This window comes from Netta rufina (genome assembly GCF_964035555.1).
Source record: "Netta rufina genome assembly, chromosome: W".
NCBI lineage: Eukaryota > Metazoa > Chordata > Aves > Anseriformes > Anatidae > Netta > Netta rufina.
Genome location: NC_140139.1, coordinates 17,211,400 through 17,233,480, shown reverse-complemented (window position 1 = coordinate 17,233,480; position 22,081 = coordinate 17,211,400).

The window sequence follows — 22,081 nt, the reverse complement described above, 5'->3', positions numbered from 1 at the left end:
GACCCATTTCAAAGAGAGGATACTATAGTTGTAGGGAAACTGACAAATCATGCTAATTCTAAACTCTAGGGTATAATAACTTCCACAGAGTCAGATTGAAGCTTTAAAATCTAAAGATATGTGACAATCTGTTGTTTGAGCATATGGTATAGACAAATCTTGCTGTGGAAGCTGTTGTGTTTTTTTTTTTTTTTTTCTGTTTGTTTGTTTGTTGTGGTTTTGTTTGTTTGTTTTGTTTTGTTTTGTTTGCTTCCTGTTGATTTCTTGCTTTTTTTTTTTTTTTTTTTTTAGGTGTTTCCAAACCGAAGTCTTGTCCTTAAACTTTTCAGTTTCCTTTTTCTAGCTGGGTAACAAGACATGAGCACTATTATAATCATAGAATATCCTGAGTTGGAAGGGACCCACAGGGATCATCAAGTCCAATTCCTGGCTCCATACAGGACCACCCAGAAACCAAACCATATGTCTGAGTGTTGTCCAAAAGCTTCATGAACTCCGGCAGGCTTGGTGCCATGACCACTTCCCTGGGGAGCCTGTTCCAGTGCCCGACCACTCTCTCAGTGAAGAAATGTTTCCTAATATCCAGCCTGAATCTCCCCTGTCCCAGCTTCACACCATTCCCTTGGGTCCTATCACTGGTCACCGGAGAGAAGAGATCAGCACCTGCCCCTCTGCTCCCCCTCGTGTGGAAACTGTGGGATACGATGAGATCTCCCCTCAGTCTCCTCTTCTCCAGGCTGAACAAACCAAGTGACTTCAGCCACTCCTCATATGTCTTCCCCTCTAGACCCTTCACCATCTTCGAAGCCCTCCTTTGGACACTCTCTAATAGTGTTTTGTTCTTATATTGTGGTGCCCAAAACTGTGCACTACTCAAGGTGAGGCTGCACCAGTACAGGAGAGGATAGTCACTTTCCTCAACTGGATAGCAGTGCCATGCTTGATGCATTCCAGGATAGGGTTGGCCCTTTTGGCTGCCAGGGCACACTGTTGACTCATGTTCAACTTGCTGTCAACCAAAACCCCCAGATCCCTTTCTGTGGGGCTGCTCTCCAGCGTCTCATCCCCCAGTCTGTACATATAGCCAGGGTTGCCCCTTCCCAAGTGCAGAATCTAGCACTTGCTCTTGTTAAACTTCATATTGTTGGTGATTGCCTGTCGCAGAACAGATTTTACACGACTTTAATGTAGCAGCAATTTAGGATTTATTTTATACTTTTATGGTAAATAACAGGTTTAGATTCTATGATTTTTAACAGCACTTAATCAGCATTTAATCATCAGCCAATATAACACAATGATTTCAACAGAATTTGCTAAAATACCTCTCCGGGTACCTGGAGGGGTTTCCCAGCTCAGGGGGAGATTGCGGGTGCAGCCTGCTGCTGTCCCTGGAGAGCTCAAGGGGCTCTTTTCTTAGGATTACTATTTATAGGGCTACAAGATAATTGACTGTTAGTGAGTACTTTTCCATCCTGGCTATGGTTCAGATAAGGCAATTTTGGTATTTTCCACCAACCCTGTCATTCTGGTACCTTCCAGAATGTACAGTTCTGGTATTCTGCAGGTTAGGCTACTGTCCATGCTGCAGAGTCTGAGATGCAGTCAGGCCGCTATATTTATAAGATAATGTGATTGGCTTATAGTCAAACTCAGATTCCTTACCGTGTTCTGGAACTCCAGTGTGCAAGGAACAGTCACATCGAGGCCTACTGTGGCTCATAAGCCTGAGCAAGACATGTCAAGTGCAGGAGTAGAGTATACCCGTCACATTGCCCAGCCCTCTAATTTATCAAGATCTCTCGGCAAGGCCTCTCTACCCTCGAGGAAATCAACAGCTCCTCCCAATTTAGTGTCATCCACAAAATTACTTTGTATACCTTTAAGTTCTGCATGCAAGTCATTTATGAAAACATTAAAGAGAACTGGCCCTAAAATGGAGCCCTGTGGAACCCCAGTAGTGACTGGCTGTCAGCCTGATGTAACCCCATTTACTATAACCCTTTGAGACTGACCTGTCAGCCAACTGTTCGCCTGTTGTATTATGTATTATCTAGCTGTATGCTGGACATTTTTTTCCATAAGGATGCTGTGAGAAACAGTATTGAAAGCTTTGCTGAAATCCAAAAGGATCACATCTACTGGCTTCCCTTGGTCAACTAGGAGGGTAACCTTGTCATAAAAGGAAATTAAGTTTGTTAAGCAGGACTTTCCCCTCGTGAACCCGTGTTGGCTTTGACCAATGTCTGCATTGTTGTGCAGGTGTTTTTTGATAACTCCCAGAATAATCTCCATAATTTTACCAGGCACTGACATGAGACTGACAGGCTTGTAATTACCCAGGTCTTTCTTGCTCTTCTTTAAAACTGGAACTATGTTTTCCAGCTTCCAGTCGACTGAGGCCTCTCCATATTCCCAAGACCGTTGAAAATTAATTGAGAGAGGTCTTGCGATGACATCAGCCAGCTTTCTGAGTATCCTGGGATGAATCCCATCGGGCCCTATAGACTTGTATGCAGCTAGCTGGAGCAGCAAATCCTGCACAAATTCCTGGTTGGCTGGGAGTTTATAGTTATCGCGGTCATGGTCCTCCAACTCAGGGTTCCGGGGGTCCCAGGGCCCATCATCGGTGTTGAAGACGGAGGCAAAGAAGGCATTAAACGTCTCTGCTTTGTCTACGTCCCTATTTGTGAGCTGACCGTCCTCATTAAGTAACAGACCAGTGTTTTCTCTGGTCCTCTTTTTGTTGTTAACATACTTTTAAAAAGCCCTTTTTATTGTCCCCCGCAGTACTGGTCAGCTTCAACTCTAATTGTACTTTGACCACACAATTTTTCTCCCCACAATGGTGAACAGCATCTCTGTAGTCCTCCCACGTCACACGACCTCGCTTCCAGTGGCCATACACTTTTTTTTTCCACCTAAGCTCTAGAAGATCCCTGCTCAGGCAAGCTGGCCTTCTACCCCGCCTGCTTGACTTCTGACATTTTGGAATTGCCTGTTCCTGTGCTCTTAAGAGGTGGTACTTAAAAAGTGACCAGCACTGATGGACCCCGATGTCTTCAAAAGCAGTTTCCCAGGGGACCTTACTAACTAGTTCCCTGAGCAGCCTGAAGTCTGCTCTCCCCATATCCAGGGTCCAAATTTTGCTGGTAGTCTTCCTCCTGTCACCAAAGATTTTAAACTCAGTTACGCTGCTATAAAGCTGTTAGGAGCCATAAACATTGTTAACTGTTAAATTTGACAATTTTGAAATTTTGAATCTCTTTTGAAAAAAGTAAGGTATAAATGCCTAAACAGACGGACTCTATGTAAATCAGATTGAAATGGCTAATAAACTACTTTGTCGGGTAGTAATGCGTGGAGACCTCTACCATGCTTAAATTATCTTCTGTCACAGTAGTTTTATGACCATGAAATAAGCATGAGAAATATAAAACAGCTCTCCTGGCTTGGAACGCATAAATAAGTGTCCTGAATACTACGGGGGATGATCTCCATGCTGATTCAGTGAAGGTAATGAATGTAATGCCTTAAGGTTGCATTTGATCTGTTTCAGTATTTCCATGCATTATAAAGATTGTATAGATCATCTCTTTGGTTGAAGTCCTAGTTCTGCTGAAAACAAACATAGCAATCCTTCTCATTCATCATGTTGAGATTATTTTTACTCTCAGTGTCTCAAGGCAAATGTCAGATGAATGTTTTGTGTGTGTGTGTGTGTGTGTGTGTGTGTTCTTGGGATGTCTGCTTCCCAAACACTGCTCTTACCCTACCACAAATCCTGTTATCATGCAGGACTCTTAACCGGATGTTAAGCCAGTACTTGAGGAGATATGTCATCTTGAAACCCTACAGACTGCAGTAGATTGAAATACTGTAAGAGGCCATCACCTCTAATCAGGGGAGGCAATAACACCTGAGTGGCATTAAACTGTTTCTGCTTGCTATTTAATAAAAGCAATAAGTAGAATCAGTATCACTTTTATGGGGATTTTCTTGGAAAACATTTATTCTTTATGATTGTCTATTAAGACTGTAATTTGACGTAAAGCTCTTAGATGATTACTCTTTGTTGCATTAAAGGTTAAGGTAATTGGGAGTGAAGCCCAATTAGTCATTATAAGTCTGGTTGCGTTCAGTGTACTGAACTATCACGATTATGGATGCACAAATAACATAATATACCCTCAGTCTAGTCGCGTTCCATGAACTACCACAGCCACACTTAAAAGAGTTTGGTCATGTTCCATGAGAACTACCACGGCTAGATTAATGAGCAGTGCAATTTATTAAAACAATAGATACATGGGTTCTTTGGATTGCCAATGATAAATTCACTGTCTGCAAAGCATGTGCAAATACCAAAAGTATGAGTAACACAGCCTGGCTACAAACACGTTAAAATATATAAAGATATGAAGCGACTCTATAGAGATTTCTAAGTTTCCCGGGGAGGCGCTTGGTATAACCAAGTGTTTGAATCTTACCCAAAGGCATCCCAATGGGGGGGGGGGGGAAGAGAGGCTCAGCCCGTCGACTGATCCCAAAAGTCAGAAGGTATCTTTTGAGATAATATCTTTTCCTTTGTGATGATATCTTCCCTAACATCCTCTCTCCCTTAAGCTAATTTATATCTTTTTTTTAATCAGTCAGGTGGAGCTTGAGTGACTCTAGTCATGCATACTTTTGTTACGATTGGTGCTAAATTTTCTTGCTTTTGCTTAAAGGTATAGGATCAGAGAAATTCAGAGCGCATGCTCAGTGAAGGGGTGTTCGCACCTTGGAGGCAGGTAGCCTTTGGGATGGAAGTGTGTTTTGGTATTATAATGATATTATAATGAGCAAAGTTCACCAAAAGGACAGCATTTTGTCAAAAACATGTCAGGCCTTTGGCCCAGGGTAGCAAATATGCAGCTTATTGGTTCCGATGTACCTCTGAGTTCCCATCTTATCACAGAGCCTGGCCACAGCGTCTCCACTCCGCTCCACCTTCCGTACAGTTCCTCTTAGAGTCAGCACACCAAGTTCCCCTGGTGTGGACAACATCTAAGGTTGGAGGCCTAGGGAAGTTCTATGGAATGCAGCTACACTCCACCCTGGAAGCTTCTTCAGTGCTGTACCTTTTCTTAAAATTGTGAATATAAGCTTAATTTCTAAGTCATCTCAGGCAATTATTCCACATAATCCACTCCGTGACTATAGTCACTCAAGCTTCACGACATTTGAAATATATCAGGTGTATCACATATGATGAGGATTATCGAGTATATGTACGTCTTGTAGGGATGCTACAAGTTTCATCATAATCCATAGTTTAACATACAGGGATATTGTCAATATGAAAGACAATGCAGTGAGTATTAATAAAACAATGACAGGATGAAGCATCTTGTTGAAGATTCCCGTGGCAGTTGGCAACCATCCGAACAAAGTGTCCCTCCAGTGGTGTTTTCCATCCTTCTTTACTCTTTTCAACACTTGATGTATTTCTTCCAAATCATGATGCACAGTAATCAAAGATTTTTTTGGCCATTTTCTTGAACTTGTTTCACCAACCCCTTCAAATCTTCATGTGACAGTTATTTCTTCACCAGTGTAAGGTTCATTCCAACAGGGGTAGGCAGCAGGTCGTGAAGTAAAGTATAATTGTATATAATAAGTTGGTGAGTTGTGACGGGAGCCGAGTAACTAAAATCACATCCTAGAATTTTGGTAAAGTCACAAACACAAACAATGGAGTGATTACTTGTATCTACAGTAGTATTATCTATGACTATGGAATCACAACAGGTTATCATGCAAACACAGCCTTTCCTAATATATACAAGTACAGTTTCAGGGGTTTCATCGGGATGTAACTCAAAGTGACAAATATTTTGTTCAGTGTCAAGACAAACGTCTTGGGCCTCGAGTGTGTTACTTTCACAAATGAAGCCTTTTTGTTCGCGCACAATACATGCACTCACATCAATTGTCTGCCACTTTCCTCCCTTTTGATGGGCCCATGCTTTATGCTCCTTAGGATAAAGTATAGTTCCATTACGATTGAGTCCTAATGCAATGACTGGATATACATTGTATACGGTGGCATTGTTTATATTAAGTATAAAGGCAATAATTTTATCGCTTTCTGCATAATAGGTAAAGTTGACGAATTGACACCATGCTTGGAACTCCTTTTCAAATTCTGAAGCATTATCCCAAATTAATTTCCAAATTTCAGTGAGTAAGGTTCCTCCCTTCCCCCCCTCTAATAACAGCTGCTGCTAGACTGTATCCATAACTGCACTTGGATGCAACTCAAAGCCAAGGAAGTATCGTCTTGGTTTTCTCCAAGGGCATTTACAATTAATTGATGATCATTTTCTTCAATGGGGTAAAATGTCTGATAGAAGCCGTTGACTTGCTCCTAAAGCCGATAAGGATGATTTTATTGGTCGTTCCAATTTCCTTAGGTCATCTGTAGTAGCAGTTATTCTACTCATTAGGACCTCGGCATCTATGCTATTTAATATACCTAATCTTGTTCTCAGTAATCCAGTGGCATCTTGCAGCATGCGCCAAGATTGTTTCAGAGAACGTCCATGTAACTATGCCAACCAGCCAGTATAGGCAGTTCTCAAAAAGGTGGCACATTTTGGGTTGATTTCTGAGATGTTAATGTACAGTGCTAGCTCTACCTTTTTAAGAGACCAGCTAGGGTTAAAGACAACACGTTGTTGTCCTATGTTTTTAATTCTGTAAGGACCTGTGTTGACGATGGAAAGAGGTAGACTAATGGGAGGCCAAGTTGGTATATTTTCAGATATTTGTGGGGCAGACGCTTCTTATCCTTTGCAATCGATGCAAATGTTGCTGTATCAATCATAAATTCAAATAGTAATTCGGTGCCTCTGTAACCCCAAAGACAGTACACAATTATGGGTTTGGTGAAGGTAAAATTGTACCCACAATCAGAATTTGGTTCAGTTATTTTGCTACAATCGGTATTATAATTTTGTGGTCTGGAGGAGTCAGTATAAATCGTCTTAATTTCAGTCGGCCCATTGTAAGTAGACCCATTAGTTATTTGGCAACTGATTTGTATTGCCTGTCCTGAAATGGCTTGAAGTTCAGCCATCCAAAGAGAGTCATTCCAACTCCATTCATCTTTTGAAAACACTTCATCTCCTTTTATAACTAGAGTGGAGAGATTTAAGTTCTTTTTGTTTTGCAGTGTTCCAACACTTGCACTATATCATGAAAATGAATGGTTCCAAGGGTCATTATGAGACGTTGTGTTAACAATGGGTACATTTCTAGCTCTATACTGCAGTACATCAGATGGGGTGGATGGCGTTAGACCAAGTGGAGTAGTTGGCTCAGGTTCAAGCATATCTATTTTGTACTTAAATGATAACCCTGTACAGTGTGGTTCCCACAACCCTGCATCGGTGTAATGTAATCGCCACACACAAGTCACAATAGCGGGTTCCACCAGGGTAAAGTTATACCAACAATTAAGACTGTAATTTGATGTAAAGCTCTTAGATGATTACGCTTTAAATAACAACTTTCCAAATCTATGTCTATGCTTTAGTGTACTACAAAGAGAAGACCATTATCTAGTGATATAACACTGATTTACTACAAGTTTCTCATTAGTATACATGTAGGTGCCTTGGGCATGATTTTAGCTGAGCTCATGGTTTTCCAGTGTATTCTAAATCAATGGTCATCTAAACAATGCAAAGACTTCATGCATATTAGAAACTTAGCTCTTGCACTTTTAGTTATCTAATTCTGAAGCTGTTCAGGCCTAAAGTATCAAAGGATGATGACTCTCCTAGTCCAGAAGTTATATTTTAAGAGGCATCTGGTGAGGGAGTGACTGTGATGAAGAGACATTCAATGAGGTTGAGATCAGACCTAGAACTCACATGAGTGTGTACACACACACACACACACACACACAGAGGAATTCAGTTTGCTTTTGTTTTAACAATGTGCCCTTTATATCTGAGACAACCCTGTACTCTCAAGAGAAAAGTCTCAGGCTTCATCGTGTGTGGTTATAGTCTTAGTAATAAGAAAGTGTAACAATGAGCAAAGTATTCTGTACTTACTTAAAGTAAAAATAAAGATCAGAAAATCAGAACTCAGTCCATCTTTTTAAGATACCATGTTAGGTTGAAATGTGTATTTAAAGGCCCTGCTTATGTGAAAGCCCTCTGTAGAAAGTTCTGCAAAATGCAGGGTTTTGTGCTGTTTTCTTTGCAATGCTTGTTCAAATGTATCCAGTCTTAAAAGTAAGGCACGATGGGTGTGGAAGCATTGCACTATTAAAAAACAGTTTTCAGATCTAATTTTAATAATAGGTTTTCTTTTCCCCATTCTGTTGTGAATATTTTAGTTTTTATTTTTCCTGAGGCTGGGCAGTTTGGGATTCACCAAAATTAGTGTTCAGAACAGGTTAGAGGGGAGAAGAAGCTAAGGGGAGCTGTGGTTTTATTCCACCTGGGCCTTGTACATGCAGTGTTGGGCTCTTCTGCATCTACGCAAAGCCCTGGTAGTAGTTATTAATGTTGTTTGCTCCATTCTGGAAAGTAATGGAACTGTGTTTGAATACTGTATTGATTTTTTCTGGAGCTGCATCGCAAATATGCTTCTGGCAAGACACTGCATTCTGGCAAATTTTTCTGGTGGGAAAGTTGGTAGTGGGGAGGGGAATGCAATTTATTCACTGTATTTTTGTGTGTTTAAGTGCTGAGCTAAGTAACTGTAGACGATCAAGCTGAACAGTTAAACTGCTTTACGTTCTACCTTAAAATATTTTGCATGAATTCTGTAACAATAATCTGACTGATACACAACTCTATTGCATGGGAGATTTTGGATGTAGATTGCCTCTATACAGAGATTATCAAAGAAACAGAGGGATTAAAAAGAAAACCTGGTTACCAATTGCTTTTGTACCTTCCTATTTTTTTTTGTTTTCAAACAGATAAGAATGGCATTACTTCTTCCCTTCCTGCATTGTGCTTTTCAGACTTCATTCCTCTCACTTCTGTTTGTGTTGCAAGTGCGGCAAAGTTGCTTTTCCATGTTCTAGAACGGAGAGAAATGAGTATTTTTTAGACCACCGCCAGCCCATTTGTTATTCCAGAAGCAGTTTAGCTTAGTTTACTGTATGTAAGGGCTGTTGCAAGAATATCAGCATCTAAGCTACTTTAAGAAATGTCTCATTAGCCTCTGTCTTTCCTGGGTTTTGAGAACATAGAATACAATCTGAAATTACATAGTTTTTCCATTTGCTTCTGGTTAACACTTTTAGTGACTAGATGTGAAAAATAGCTAAACATCTTAAACTTAATTATCTAGTCATAAAGATAGAAGAACTCTCTTGACTTCCTTGGCAAGAATTTTTGGACAGAGCAAAATCCAGGAATAAAATAAAACTTCAGGTCAATTTCTGCGACTGTGATTACACAGATATTTACTTATAATGAAGATACTACCCTGAAATTCAGTCTAACAGTTTAGCTGCTCTGAAGTGTAGTGGGTTTACGTGGCAAGGTTTTGGTAGCAGGAGGCCATAGGGGTGGTTTCTGTGAGAAGGATCTAGAAGCTGCCTCATGTTTGGTAAGGGCCCCACTGCTGACCAGAGCCGAGCCAATAAGCGATGTTGTTTTGCGCCTCTGTGAGAGCATATTTAAGACAGGGGAAAAACAATGCTGCACCACTCAGCAGCTGGGAGAGTGAGAGGAGTGAGGCACAGCCTTGCAGACGCCAAGGTCAATGAAGAAGGAGGGGGAGAGGTGCTCCAGGCCCCGGAGCAGAAGTCCCCTGCGGCCTGTGCTGAGGACCATGGTGAAGCAGGCTGTCCCCCTGCAACCCATGGAGTACCACGGTGGAGCAGGTGGACCTGCACCGACGGAGGCTGCGGCCTGTGGAAGACCCCTGCTGGAGCAGATCCTGGGCTGGACCTGTAGCCCGTGGAGAGGAGACCGCGCAGGAGCTGCTGCCCATGGGGGACCCAGGTTGGAGCAGTGTGCTCCTGAAGGATGAACCCCGTGGTATGGACCCATATTTTGAATAGTTCTTGAAGAGCTGCTGCCTGTGGGAAGCCAACGCAGGATCAGTTTGGGAAGGACTGCAATATGTGGGAGGGACCCCACATTGGAGCAGGGGACGAGAGTGATCGAGAAGGAGTCGCGAAGAAGAAGCGCTATAGACTGACCATAACCCCCATTCCCCTGTTCCCCTGCGCCGCTCGGGGGCAGGAGGTGGAAGGGGGTGGATGGCAGGGAAGGCGCTTTTGGTTTCTTTCCTTTGTTTCTCACTTCTCTAGCTTGTTAGTAATAGGTAATAAATCTTACTATCTCCCTATGCTGAGTCTGTTTTGCCCGTCACGATAATGACTGTGCGATGTCCTCGTCCTTATCTCAACCCTTGAGCCCTTTTCATCGTATTTTTTCCCCATTCCTCATTGAGGAGGGGGAATGAGAGAGCGGTTGTGGTGGAGCTCGGCCGCCCACCCAAGTAAAACCACCACATGAAGTCATTAAAAACTGGTTAGTTCTCTCCAAACTCGTAATTTAAAAACAAATTTAAGGTTAAAGTTAATTCAGAAATACCTTTGTCCACTTGTGTTGGTTTAACAGCCGATGGGTAAGGTCTACCACACCACTCTCTCATTTCCCCTTCTGAACAGAACAGGGGAGAAAATACAGTGAAAAAAAAGATCATAGGTTTAGATAATCATAGAATGGCTTGGGTCGGAAAGGACCTTAAAGATCATGTATTTCCAACCCCCCTGCCATAGGAAGAGATGCCACCCACTACATCAGGTTTGCCAGGGCCCCATGCAACCTGGTCTTGAACGCCTCCAGGGATGGGGCATCGACAACCTCTCTGGGCAACCTGTTCCAGTGCCTCACCGCCCTCTGAGTGAAGAATTTCCTCCTAACCTCTAATCTAAATCCCCCCTCTTTTAGTTTAAAACCATTCAGCCTTGTCCTATCATTAGCCACACGACTAAAGAGTCCCTCTCCATCCTTTTTATAAAAAAAAAGGTTGGAGAGGAGCACCTCTCCCCCTCCTTCTTCACTGACCTTGGCATCTGCAAGGCTGTGCCTCACTCCTCTCACTCTCCCAGCTGCTGAGTGGTGCAGCATTGTTTTTCCCCTGTCTTAAATATGCTCTCACAGAGGTGCAAAACAACATCGCTTATTGGCTCGGCTCTGGCCAGCAGTGGGGCCCTTACCAAACATGAGGCAGCTTCTAGATCCTTCTCACAGAAACCACCCCTATGGCCTCCTGCTACCAAAACCTTGCCACGTAAACCCACTACATCTTCCCACAGACCGCAGTTCTTCAAGAACTGCTCCAATATGGGTCCGTACCATGGGGTGCAGTCCTTCAGGAAGAGACTGCTCCAGCATGGGTCCCACATGGGTGACAGCTCCCTCCAGGTCACCTGCTCCACCGTGGGTTCCTCTCCACAGGTGGCAGGTCTGGCCCAGAGCCTGCTCCTGCGAGGGCCCTCCATAGGCTGCAGCCTCCTTCAGGTCAGATCCACCTGCTCCACCGTGGGCTCCTCTACAGTCTGCAGCGTGGTTTTCTGCTCCACTGTGTTCCTCCATGGTCTGCAGGGGGACAGCCTGGTCGAGGAGGATCAGGTTAGAGATCATTTAGGCAAACTTGATACCCACTGTGAGAAACTAAGTTGTGTTTTTGCAGTAGAACGTGTTTTCGAAGTAGAGTGTGTTTTTGCAGTAGAAAACTAACCTTCTGTCTTCAAAGGTAGTTGTGTAGTCAGAACAAAGAGAAATGCTAAGTAGATAAGTGGACAGTAGAAGGCCTCACTGTTCCAAAATAAGGTAGAAGCTTGAGAAAAACAGGATGAGCAGTGTGAGAACAGTAAAAAAACAAAGATCACAAGTTTTCTAAACATAAGAAAAGAGACAAAAAAAAAAACAAAAAACGGAAAAGGAAGAAATGAAAGGGTTGATCAAAAAAAAAAAAGTACATATATGGTATAGAGGAGCATCGAGTAGCTTGTGAACCTGTAGTACTCAGCCAATGAGGAAACAGGGGAGGTGATCAGGTGTCGGGTAATAGGGAATAAAAGGCTATGATATGTTTACTAAAATGCGCTCCTAATTGGCAGGACGCCCACCATTGCAATCACAAATAAAATAGCTTCACAGAAGGTCCTGTCTGAAGAAAATTATTGATTTTTTTTCTCACAATTTGGGGGCTCGTCTGGGATCTTGTCGCCTCCCAGAGAGTTCTTGCCACCACAGACAGGAAGGTGCACCCCGCTGATTTCAGCGGTCCCGTCGGGGTGGTGGGTTGTCTCGGCATGGCCGGCAAAGGACCGAGACTTTTAAATATGAAGACAGGCTCTGCAACGCACTGGGGAGAAGGGAGGCCAGCACTGACATACCACAGACACAGCCCAGGCACAGTACAGACACAGGCATTACTGCTGATAGCCCGGACCAGGAAGTCCGTGCATGGACCGAGGTAAGGGAAACTTTACCGTATCTTGCCTCGGGTTGGGTTCGGGGAGACTCTTGTATGGAGTGTGTATGACATATACTTTTAGTGCAAAGTGAGTGTGGAGTCTCGACCCGTGGTTCTGTAGCCCCGCAAGGGGCGTGGCCGGAGATGGACGAAGTGAAAGAGAGATGAGCGAAAGAGAGTCTCGGGGGCTTGGGCCCTTAGGTGTATGGTGCCCCGAGCATGGTGAAGTGAGGTGCTCGGCAGTACACCCCACCTCTGTCCTAATCCTACGTGAAGGCGTGTGGTACCCTGTGGGTGGTGAAGTCCATAGCAGCACCTCAGGAAGAGATGGGGATTAAGGGTTCCAAGAGTCAGGAGGGTAGAGGTGGAGACCCCAGGATCGTGCCTAAAGATAGTCTTCTCTAGCTTGTTAGTCCTTTGGGGAAAATGATTTGGAAAAACAACCCAAAAGCTAGGGAAAAAGAGTTTAAATAAATAAATAATGGTTCAATAATGCGTAATTGTCTAGCCTAAAAAGCCAATAAAAGGAACTTCAGTATTTTGGCCAAAATAGTGGTCTGATGAAAATTCAGGCTTGACATTTATAATGAAACAATAAGACTCTTTTTTCAGAGGAGGAATCAAGTTATGCTCTCTATAATCCTAATATTGCTCCTAATATTACAGAATCACAGAATTTCTAGGTTGGAAGAGACCTCAAGATCATCGAGTCCAACCTCTATCCTAACGTTAGCAGTCCCCACTAAACCATATCCCTAAGCTCTACATCTAAACGTCTTTTGAAGACTTCCAGGGATGGTGACTCCACCACTTCCCTGGGCAGCCTGTTCCAATGCCTCACAACCCTTTCAGTAAAGAAGTTCTTCCTAACATCTAACCTAAAACTCCCCTGGCGCAACTTAAGCCCATTCCCCCTCGTCCTGTCACCAGGCATGTGGGAGAACAGACCAACCCCCACCTCGCTACAGCCTCCCTTGAGGTACCTATAGAGAGCGATAAGGTCGCCCCTGAGCCTCCTCTTCTCCAGGCTGAACAAGCCCAGCTCCCTCAGCCGCTCCTCGTAGGACTTGTTCTCCAGGCCCCTCACCAGCTTTGTCGCCCTTCTCTGCACCCACTCAAGCACCTCGATGTCCTTCTTGTAGCGAAGGGCCCAAAACTGAACACAGTACTCGAGGTGCGGCCTCACCAGAGCCGAGTACAGGGGGACGATCACCTCCCTAGCCCTGCTGGTCACACTGTTTCTGATACAAGCCAGGATGCCGTTGGCCTTCTTGGCCACCTGAGCACACTGCTGGCTCATATTCAACCGACTATCCACCATCACTCCCAGGTCCTTCTCTTCTAGGCAGCTCTCCAACCACTCATCTCCCAGCCTGTAGCTCTGCTTGGGGTTGTTGCGCCCCAGGTGCAGGACCCGGCACTTGGCCTTGTTGAACTTCATACAGTTGGCCTCAGCCCATCGGTGCAGCCTATCCAGATCTTCCTGCAGAGCTTTCCTACCCTCAAGCAGATCGACACACGCACCTAGCTTGGTGTCATCTGCGAACTTACTGAGGGTGCACTCGATGCCCTCGTCCGGATCATCAATGAAGATATTAAAGAGGACCGGCCCCAGCACCGAGCCCCGGGGGACACCACTAGTGACTGGCCTCCAACTGGACTTGACTCCATTCACCACGACTCTTTGGGCCCGGCTATCCAGCCAGTTTCTAACCCAACGAAGCGTGCGCCAGTCCAAGCCAAGAGCAGCCAGTTTCTTGAGGAGAATGCTGTGGGAGACGGTGTCAAAAGCCTTGCTGAAGTCAAGGTAGACCACATCCACAGCCTTTCCTTTATCCACCCAGCGCGTCACTTTGTCATAGAAGGAGATCAGGTTCATCAAGCAGGATCTGCCTTTCATAAGGCAGATATGCCCATATTGGGGCAGCAGCAGCTGCTCCAGGAGGAGCAATTGACGCTGTCCCTGGAGAAGTCGTGCCGGGGAGCGCAGAGCAACGGGAGCAGAGGCAGGGGGGTCCCGGTGGGGCCTCTGGGCCGTGCGGGGGTGCCGCAGGGCCGGTGCCACTCCCCCTCTTACTAGCAGAGAGGTTAGAAGTTTTAAGAAGGAAATGAAGTCTTTAATCGAGGGCCTAGCAGAACAGTCAAATCAGTTTCTGTCCTGGTTTCAGATAGAACAGAATTTTCTTCCTAGTAGCTGGTGGAATGCTGTGTTTTGGCTTGGGATGAGAAGAGTGCTGATAACACCCCGATGTTTTAATTGTTGCAGAGCAGTGCTTATACCAAGCCAAGGACATCTCAGCCTTTCGCTCTGTCCTGCCAACAGGAAGGCTGGGGGTGCAGTAAGAGCTGGGAGGGGACAGACCCAGGAAGGGTGACCCAAACTAGCCAAAGGGGTATTCCATACCATCTGACGTCATGCTAAACAATATATAGGGGTGGCTAGCCGGGGGAGGGGGCCGGACTGCTCGGGGTTAGGCTGGGCATCGGTCAGCGGGTGGTGAGCAATTGCATTGTACATCACTTGTTTGTACATATTATTAGTAGTAGTACTATTATCACCATTGTATTATTATTATTATTATTATTATTATTGTTGTTGTTGTTGTTGTTATTATTATTATTATTATTATTATTTTCCTGTCTTATTAAACTGTCTTTATCTCAACTCACAGGCTTCACTTTCCATTTCTCTCCCCCGTCCCAGAGAGGGAGGGGGAGGGTTCCTGCAGCCGCTCCAGCTCCAGTTCCTGCAGCCGCTCCAGTCCCAGCTCCTGCAGCCGCTCCAGTTCCGGTTCCTGCGGCTACTCCATCTCCAGTTCCTGCAGCTGCTCCAGCTCCGGTTCCTGCAGCTGCTTCAGCTCCTGCAGCCGCTCCAGCTCCTGTGGCTGGGTCAGAGAAAAGAGCTGTAGCAGTGCAAGTTGACCCTGCAGAGGGTATTCCAACCCCTGTGGCAGACCCTGTAACGGGGTCAGAGAAACGAGCTGTAGCAGTGCAAGTTGACCCTGCAGAGGTTATTCCAACCTCTGTGGCAGACCCTGTAACAAAGTCAGAGAAATGAGCTGTAGCAGTGCAAGTTGCCCCTGTAGAGAAGGTGAAAAAATGGTATAGAGATTCAGGTCATTTAGAACGCAGAGAGTCTTCTGCAAAATCTAGGTATAGAGACGACGGAGACGCTGGGCCATCACGGATTCAGGAGGAGGAAGATGAGGATGCCGAAAAATCAACAGTAACTACCCGAAGCCTATACGAGCGCGAGCTACGAGATGTGCGAAAAGATTTTGGTCGCTGTATAGGTGAGCAGCTTGTCATCTGGCTGCTCCGGTGCTGGGACACTGGAGCCAATTGTGTGGAATTAGACGGCAGGGAAGCCAGGCGACTGGGATCCCTTGCTCATGACGCCGGCATTGAAAAAGCAGTTACAGATGGGCTCATGATCGAGGGGTGGACCTGACCATGGATGCCATAGCACAGGTTATTCATAACTGTGAAACGTGTGCTGCAATCAAGCAAGCCAAACGGTCAAAGCCTCTTTGGTATGGAGGACGATGGCTGAAATATAAATATAGAGAGGCCTGGCAGATTGATTACATCACACTCCCTCAAACCCCCAACGTCAAGCACCATGTACTTACCATGGTGGAAGCAACCACCGGATGGCTGGAAACATATCCTGTGCCCCATGCCACCGCTCGGAACACTATCCTGGGCCTTGAAAAGCAAGTCCTATGGCGACATGGCACCCCAGAAAGAATAGAGTCAGACAATGGGACTCACTTCCGAAACAACCTTATAGACACTTGGGCCAAAGAGCATGGTATTGAGTGGGTGTATCACATCCCCTATCATGCACCAGCCTCCAGGAAAGTTGATCCATACAGTGGCCTGTTAAAGACTACATTGAAAGCAATGGGCGCTGGGACATTCAAAAATTGGGATACGCATTTGGCAAAGGCCACCTGGTTAGTCAACACTAGGGGATCTGCCAACCGAGCTGGACCTGCCCAATCAAACCTGTTACATACTGTAGAAGGGGATAAAGTCCCTGTAGTGCATTTAAGAAATATGCTGGGTAAAACAGTCTGGGCTACTCCTGCCTCAGGAAAAGGCAAACCCATTCGTGGAATTGCTTTTGCTCAGGGACCTGGATACACTTGGTGGGTGATGCAAAAGAACAGAGAGGTCCGGTGTGTACCTCAAGGGGATTTAATACTGGGTGAGAATAACCCATGAATTGAATTGTACCATATTAATTACCATATAATACTGTGTGTTATCACTACCATGACTACTATATACCCTACATGAAAATGGTGACTAATTGGAATGTATAGAAAAGAGTGTAACCTGAGCATGACATAAATGGTATGGAATAAGGGGTGGATAGATGTCCTGGTTTCAGTTAGAACAGAATTTTCTTCCTAGTAGCTGGTGGAATGCTGTGTTTTGGCTTGGGATGAGAAGAGTGCTGATAACACCCCAATGTTTTAATTGTTGCAGAGCAGTGCTTATACCAAGCCAAGGACATCTCAGCCTTTCGCTCTGTCCTGCCAACAGGAAGGCTGGGGGTGCAGTAAGAGCTGGGAGGGGACAGACCCAGGACAGGTGACCCAAACTAGCCAAAGGGGTATTCCATACCATCTGACGTCATGCTAAACAATATATAGGGGTGGCTAGCCGGGGGAGGGGGCCGGACTGCTCAGGGTTAGGCTGGGCATCGATCAGTGGGTGGTGAGCAATTGCATTGTGCATCACTTGTTTTTACATATTATTAGTAGTAGTACTATTATCACCATTGTATTATTATTATTATTATTATTATTATTATTATTATTATTATTATTATTATCCTGTCTTATTAAACTGTCTTTATCTCAACTCACGGGCTTCACTTTCCATTTCTCTCCCCCGTCCCAGAGATGGAGGGGGAGGGTGAGCGAACGTCTGCGTGGTGTTTAGCTGCCAGCCGGGTTAAACCACGACAGTTTCTAAGGCCTAATTTGTATTCCTGGTTCGGGGGGGGGAATGTAAATCTTGAGTATGTTATTCACTGGAGAAGAATGCTTAGGAGGGGAATGTTTTGGCAGGGAGGTATGCAAGAATGGGAAAGAACTAACACACCCACCCCCCCAGATCGAGTGTAATTCCGATAGAGCAGAAATATCCACTTATCTAACTGTGATAATAACAACCCACAACATAGAAATCATATGAGAGATCGGGGTCGGAATTAGAAAGTACTCGGGGATGAATCCTGAGGACCCGATAGCCCAAGGGCTCTTTAAAGTTCATTTTGTGATTAAAGCCTGGCCAGATACGCAGAAAAATCTCCAGAAGGTGGAAGGATGGAGTGAACAGTGTAGGTAGTATGAAGGTGTATGCCAGGAGGGGAGATAAGAAGCAAAAGTAGAGAGCGAAACAAATAGTATTCACAGCGTACTGAGTAGTGAGGCAGAGGACTAGAGATAGAGGAACTTTCGGGAGGAGTTGGGCCCAGGATGGAAAGGAGAGGAAGAGAGATGAAGGAATGGCAAGCAAGGAAAGCTACCTGTGTTGCAGCCTAAATCCTAGCAGGGACAGGCTTTGAGAAGATGTTTTAAGTGTGGCCGGGCCGGCCACTTCAAATAGGAATATCCGGAGTGGAAATAGGAGGAGAGATTGCTGTTATAAATTCAGAATAGAGGAGTTGGGGCTTCTCAGAAAAAGCTATTTCCCTGATAAATGAAAAAGTGTACCTCAAGTGTTCATCCTGTATTTTTTAAGAATTGTTGAGATTTTTCTCACACCACAAATCCATGGGCCCCAATGGGATGCACCCACGAGTGCTGAGGGAGCTGGCCAATGTTATTGCTAGGCCACTCTCCATCATCTTTGAAAGCTTTTGGAGAACAGGAGAGGTGCCTGAGGAGTGGAAGAAATCCAGCGTCACTCCAGTCTTCAAAAAGAGCAAGAAGGACGACCCAGGAAACTATAGGCCAGTCAGCCTCATTTGATTTGAATTTGATTCATTGCTTGTTTGAAGGAAAATGATTGGAACACCGTCATTCAGGTTTTCATTGTATTCAGAGAAATAGCAATACAACTAGTGGATTCAGTTAAAACTTCTCTACTGTTATCCTGAATTTGTTTGGGAAATTAAGAAATAAATTGGAAGCATCTGTCATGCACTGAAATTACCAAAATCATTTATTCCATCAATCTCATGAATTTTAAGTTAGTATGTTAAAGCCTTCCCCACCTGCTGTTAGGCATCTGAGGAGGAGGTGAGACAAAGGACAGTTCTTGGCTTCCGAGTGCTTTTTGCATCTTTTGTGCCTGGTGATGTGATCAGGGCCAAGGGGTTTGCTCTGAATGTAAGATATTTAGGGCAGAATCTGTTTGCTTTGGTGTACTCAAAATATGCTGATTTAACGTTAATCATAGAATCATAGAATATCCCGAGCTGGAAGGGACCCATAAGGATCATCGAGTCCAACTCCTATCCTTGTATCCTATACAACTGTGTTCTGAATTGTGTGTGTCTTTTATTACTGTTTTAAGAAATTTAAAATGATAGGTCAGTCTTGTCTGTGTAGCTTGTTTAGCATTGTGTAATATCTTTAAGGTGCATCTATATGTGCGTATATGTATATATGTAATATATGTGTAACATATGTAAAAACACATATAAGACATATAATAACGCATATGTAAAAACACAAGATCTATTAACTATGATCGTAGTGAGAGAACATTTGGGCAGCATTTCCCACCTCTGTTCCTCTGTTTTCTGCCCAGTGATTGCAGAGACACAATTTATGTACAGTTTTGGTTTTAAAAAGAAAAAAAAAAAAGAGAGAAAATGAGGAAAACTAGTCATTCCAGTGTTAAAGCCAGGTTTCCATGGATTTCAAATGGAATGGAATTCCAATGCTAACAAGGCTAGGTATCCATCCCTGGGAAGAACAGACTCCTTAAGTAGCTTGTTAACTGCCACAATTCTAATAAGGAATCAGTGAATAATTTGACAATGTGGAGAGATGGCTCTTGGTGGAGCCTATATGAATGGCACAGCCAGTATCATTTCAGATCAGAAATGGGGAGTTGGAAAAAATCACAGACTCTTAGCATTCAGTTGAATGGTCTTTCAGTTAAGATACAATTCTGTAGTGGGTTTACGTGGCAAGGTTTTGGTAGAAGGGGGCCATAGGGATGGCTTCTGTGAGAAGGATCTAGAAGCTGCCCCATGTTTGGTAAGGGCCCCACTGCTGACCAGAGCCGAGCCAATAAGCGATGTTGTTTTGCGCCTCTGTGAGAGCATACTTAAGAGAGGGGAAAAATAAATGCTGCACCACTCAGCAGCTGGGAGAGTGAGAGGAGTGAGGCACAGCCTTGCAGACGCAAAGGTCAATGAAGAAGGAGGGGGAGAGGTGCTCCAGGCCCCGGAGCAGAAGTCCCCTGCGGCCTGTGCTGAGGACCATGGTGAAGCAGGCTGTCCCCCTGCAACCCATGGAGTACCATGGTGGAGCAGGTGGACCTGCACCGACGGAGGCTGCGGCCTGTGGAAGACCCCTGCCGGAGCAGATTCTGGGCCGGACCTGTAGCCCGTGGAGAGGAGACCATGCAGGAGCAGGTGATCTGGCAGGAGCTGCTGCCCGTGGGGAACCCAGCTTGGAGCAGTGTGCTCCTGAGGGATGGACCCCGTGGTACGGACCCATATCTAGAGCAGTTCTGGAAGAGCTGCTGCCTGTGGGAAGCCCACGCAGGATCAGTTCGGCCGGGACTGCGTCCCCTGGGAGGTACCCCACATCAGAGGGGACGAGAGTGATCGAGAAGGAGTCGCGAAGAAGAAGCACTATAGACTGACCATAACCCCCATTCCCCCGTTCCCCTGCGCTGCTCGGGGGGAGGAGGTAGAAGAGCGTGGATGGGGAGGAAGGTGTTTTGGTTTCTTTCCTTTGTTTCTCACTTCTCTACCTTGTTAGTAATAAGCAATAAATCTTACTGTCTCCCTATGCCGAGTCTGTTTTGCCCGTTACAATAATTACTGTGTGATCTCCTTGTCCTTATCTCAACCTTTGAGCCCTTTTCATCCTATTTTCTCCCTGTTCCTCTTTGAGGAAGGGTGTGAGAGAGCGGTTGTGGTGGAGCTCAGCTTCCCACTCAAGCGGAACCACCAGAACTTCTCAGACAGACCTCTCAAATCATAAATATTAATAATTATACCACCACACTACATCGGTTTCCTATAAATGGGAAGCTCAGAAAGAAGAAGAATGAGTTAAAATGAATCTTAGAATCATAGAATCATTAAGGCTGGAAAAGCCCTCCAAGATCAACTGGTCCAACCATCCCCCTACCACCAATATCAGTCAATAAACCATGTCCCTGTGCATAACGTCCAACCTTTCCTCAAACGCTCCCAGGGACAGTGACTCCACCACCTCCCTGGGAAACCTGTTCCAATGCCTAACCACTCTTTTTGAGAAGAAATGTCTTCTAATTTCCAACCTAAATGTCCCTTGGCACAACTTGAGGCCAATCCCTCTAGTCCTATCACTAGTTATCTGTGAGAAGAGGCCAACCCCCAGCTCCCCACAACTGCCTTTCAGGCAGTTGTAGAGAGCGAAAAGGTCTCCCCCTCAGCCTCCTCTTCTCCAGACTAAACAACTCCAGTTCCCTCAGCTGCTCCTCATAGAACTTGTGTTCCAGGCCCTTCACCAGCTTTGTAGGCCTTCTCTGGACACACTCCTGGGCCTTGATGTCATTCTTGTAGTGAGGGGCCCAAAAGTGAACACAGTACTCGAGGTGTGGCCTCACCAGAGCAGAATACAAGGGGACGATCACCTCCCTGGTCCTACTGGCTACACTATTCCTGATACAAGCCAGGATGCCGTTGGCCTTTGCCCGTCCATCCAGCCTGTCCAGGTCCCTCTGCAAGGCCTTCCTGCCCTCCGGCAGATCAACACTTCCCCGCAACTTGGTGTCATCTGCATGCTTACTGAGGGTGCGCTCAATGCCCTCATCCAAATCATCAATAAAGGTATTAAAGAGGATGGGCCCCAACACCGACCCCTGGGGAACACCACTTGTGACCGGTCGACAGCTGGATTTAATGCCATTCATCACCACTCTCTGGGCCAGGCCGTCCAGCCAGTTTTTAACCCAGCAAAGAGTGTCCCTGTCCAAGCCATGGGCTTCCAGCTTCTCCAGGAGAATACCGTGGGAGACTGTGTCAAAGGCTTTGATGAAGTCTAGTAGCCTTTCCCTCATCCACCAGGCGGGTCACCCGGTCATAGAAGGAGATGAGTCTGGTCAGACAGGACTTGCCTTTCATGAACAGATGCCGACTGGGCATGATCTTCCGGTATCTTCTCATACCTCTTCACAGTTATGCGATTTTGTTCTGTTCTGTTTTGTTTTATTTAATAGCAAGAGCCATATTTCCATAGGTATGGTGCACCTAGCTCATGTGATTTTATATGATGACTAAGTTGTTAGTGCTGTCTGCAGTTATCTTGCAGTGCATGCTTGCAGGATCCTCCCTGCCTTTATTCTCTTATTCCAGCTCTGGAACATCATGTGTATGGGC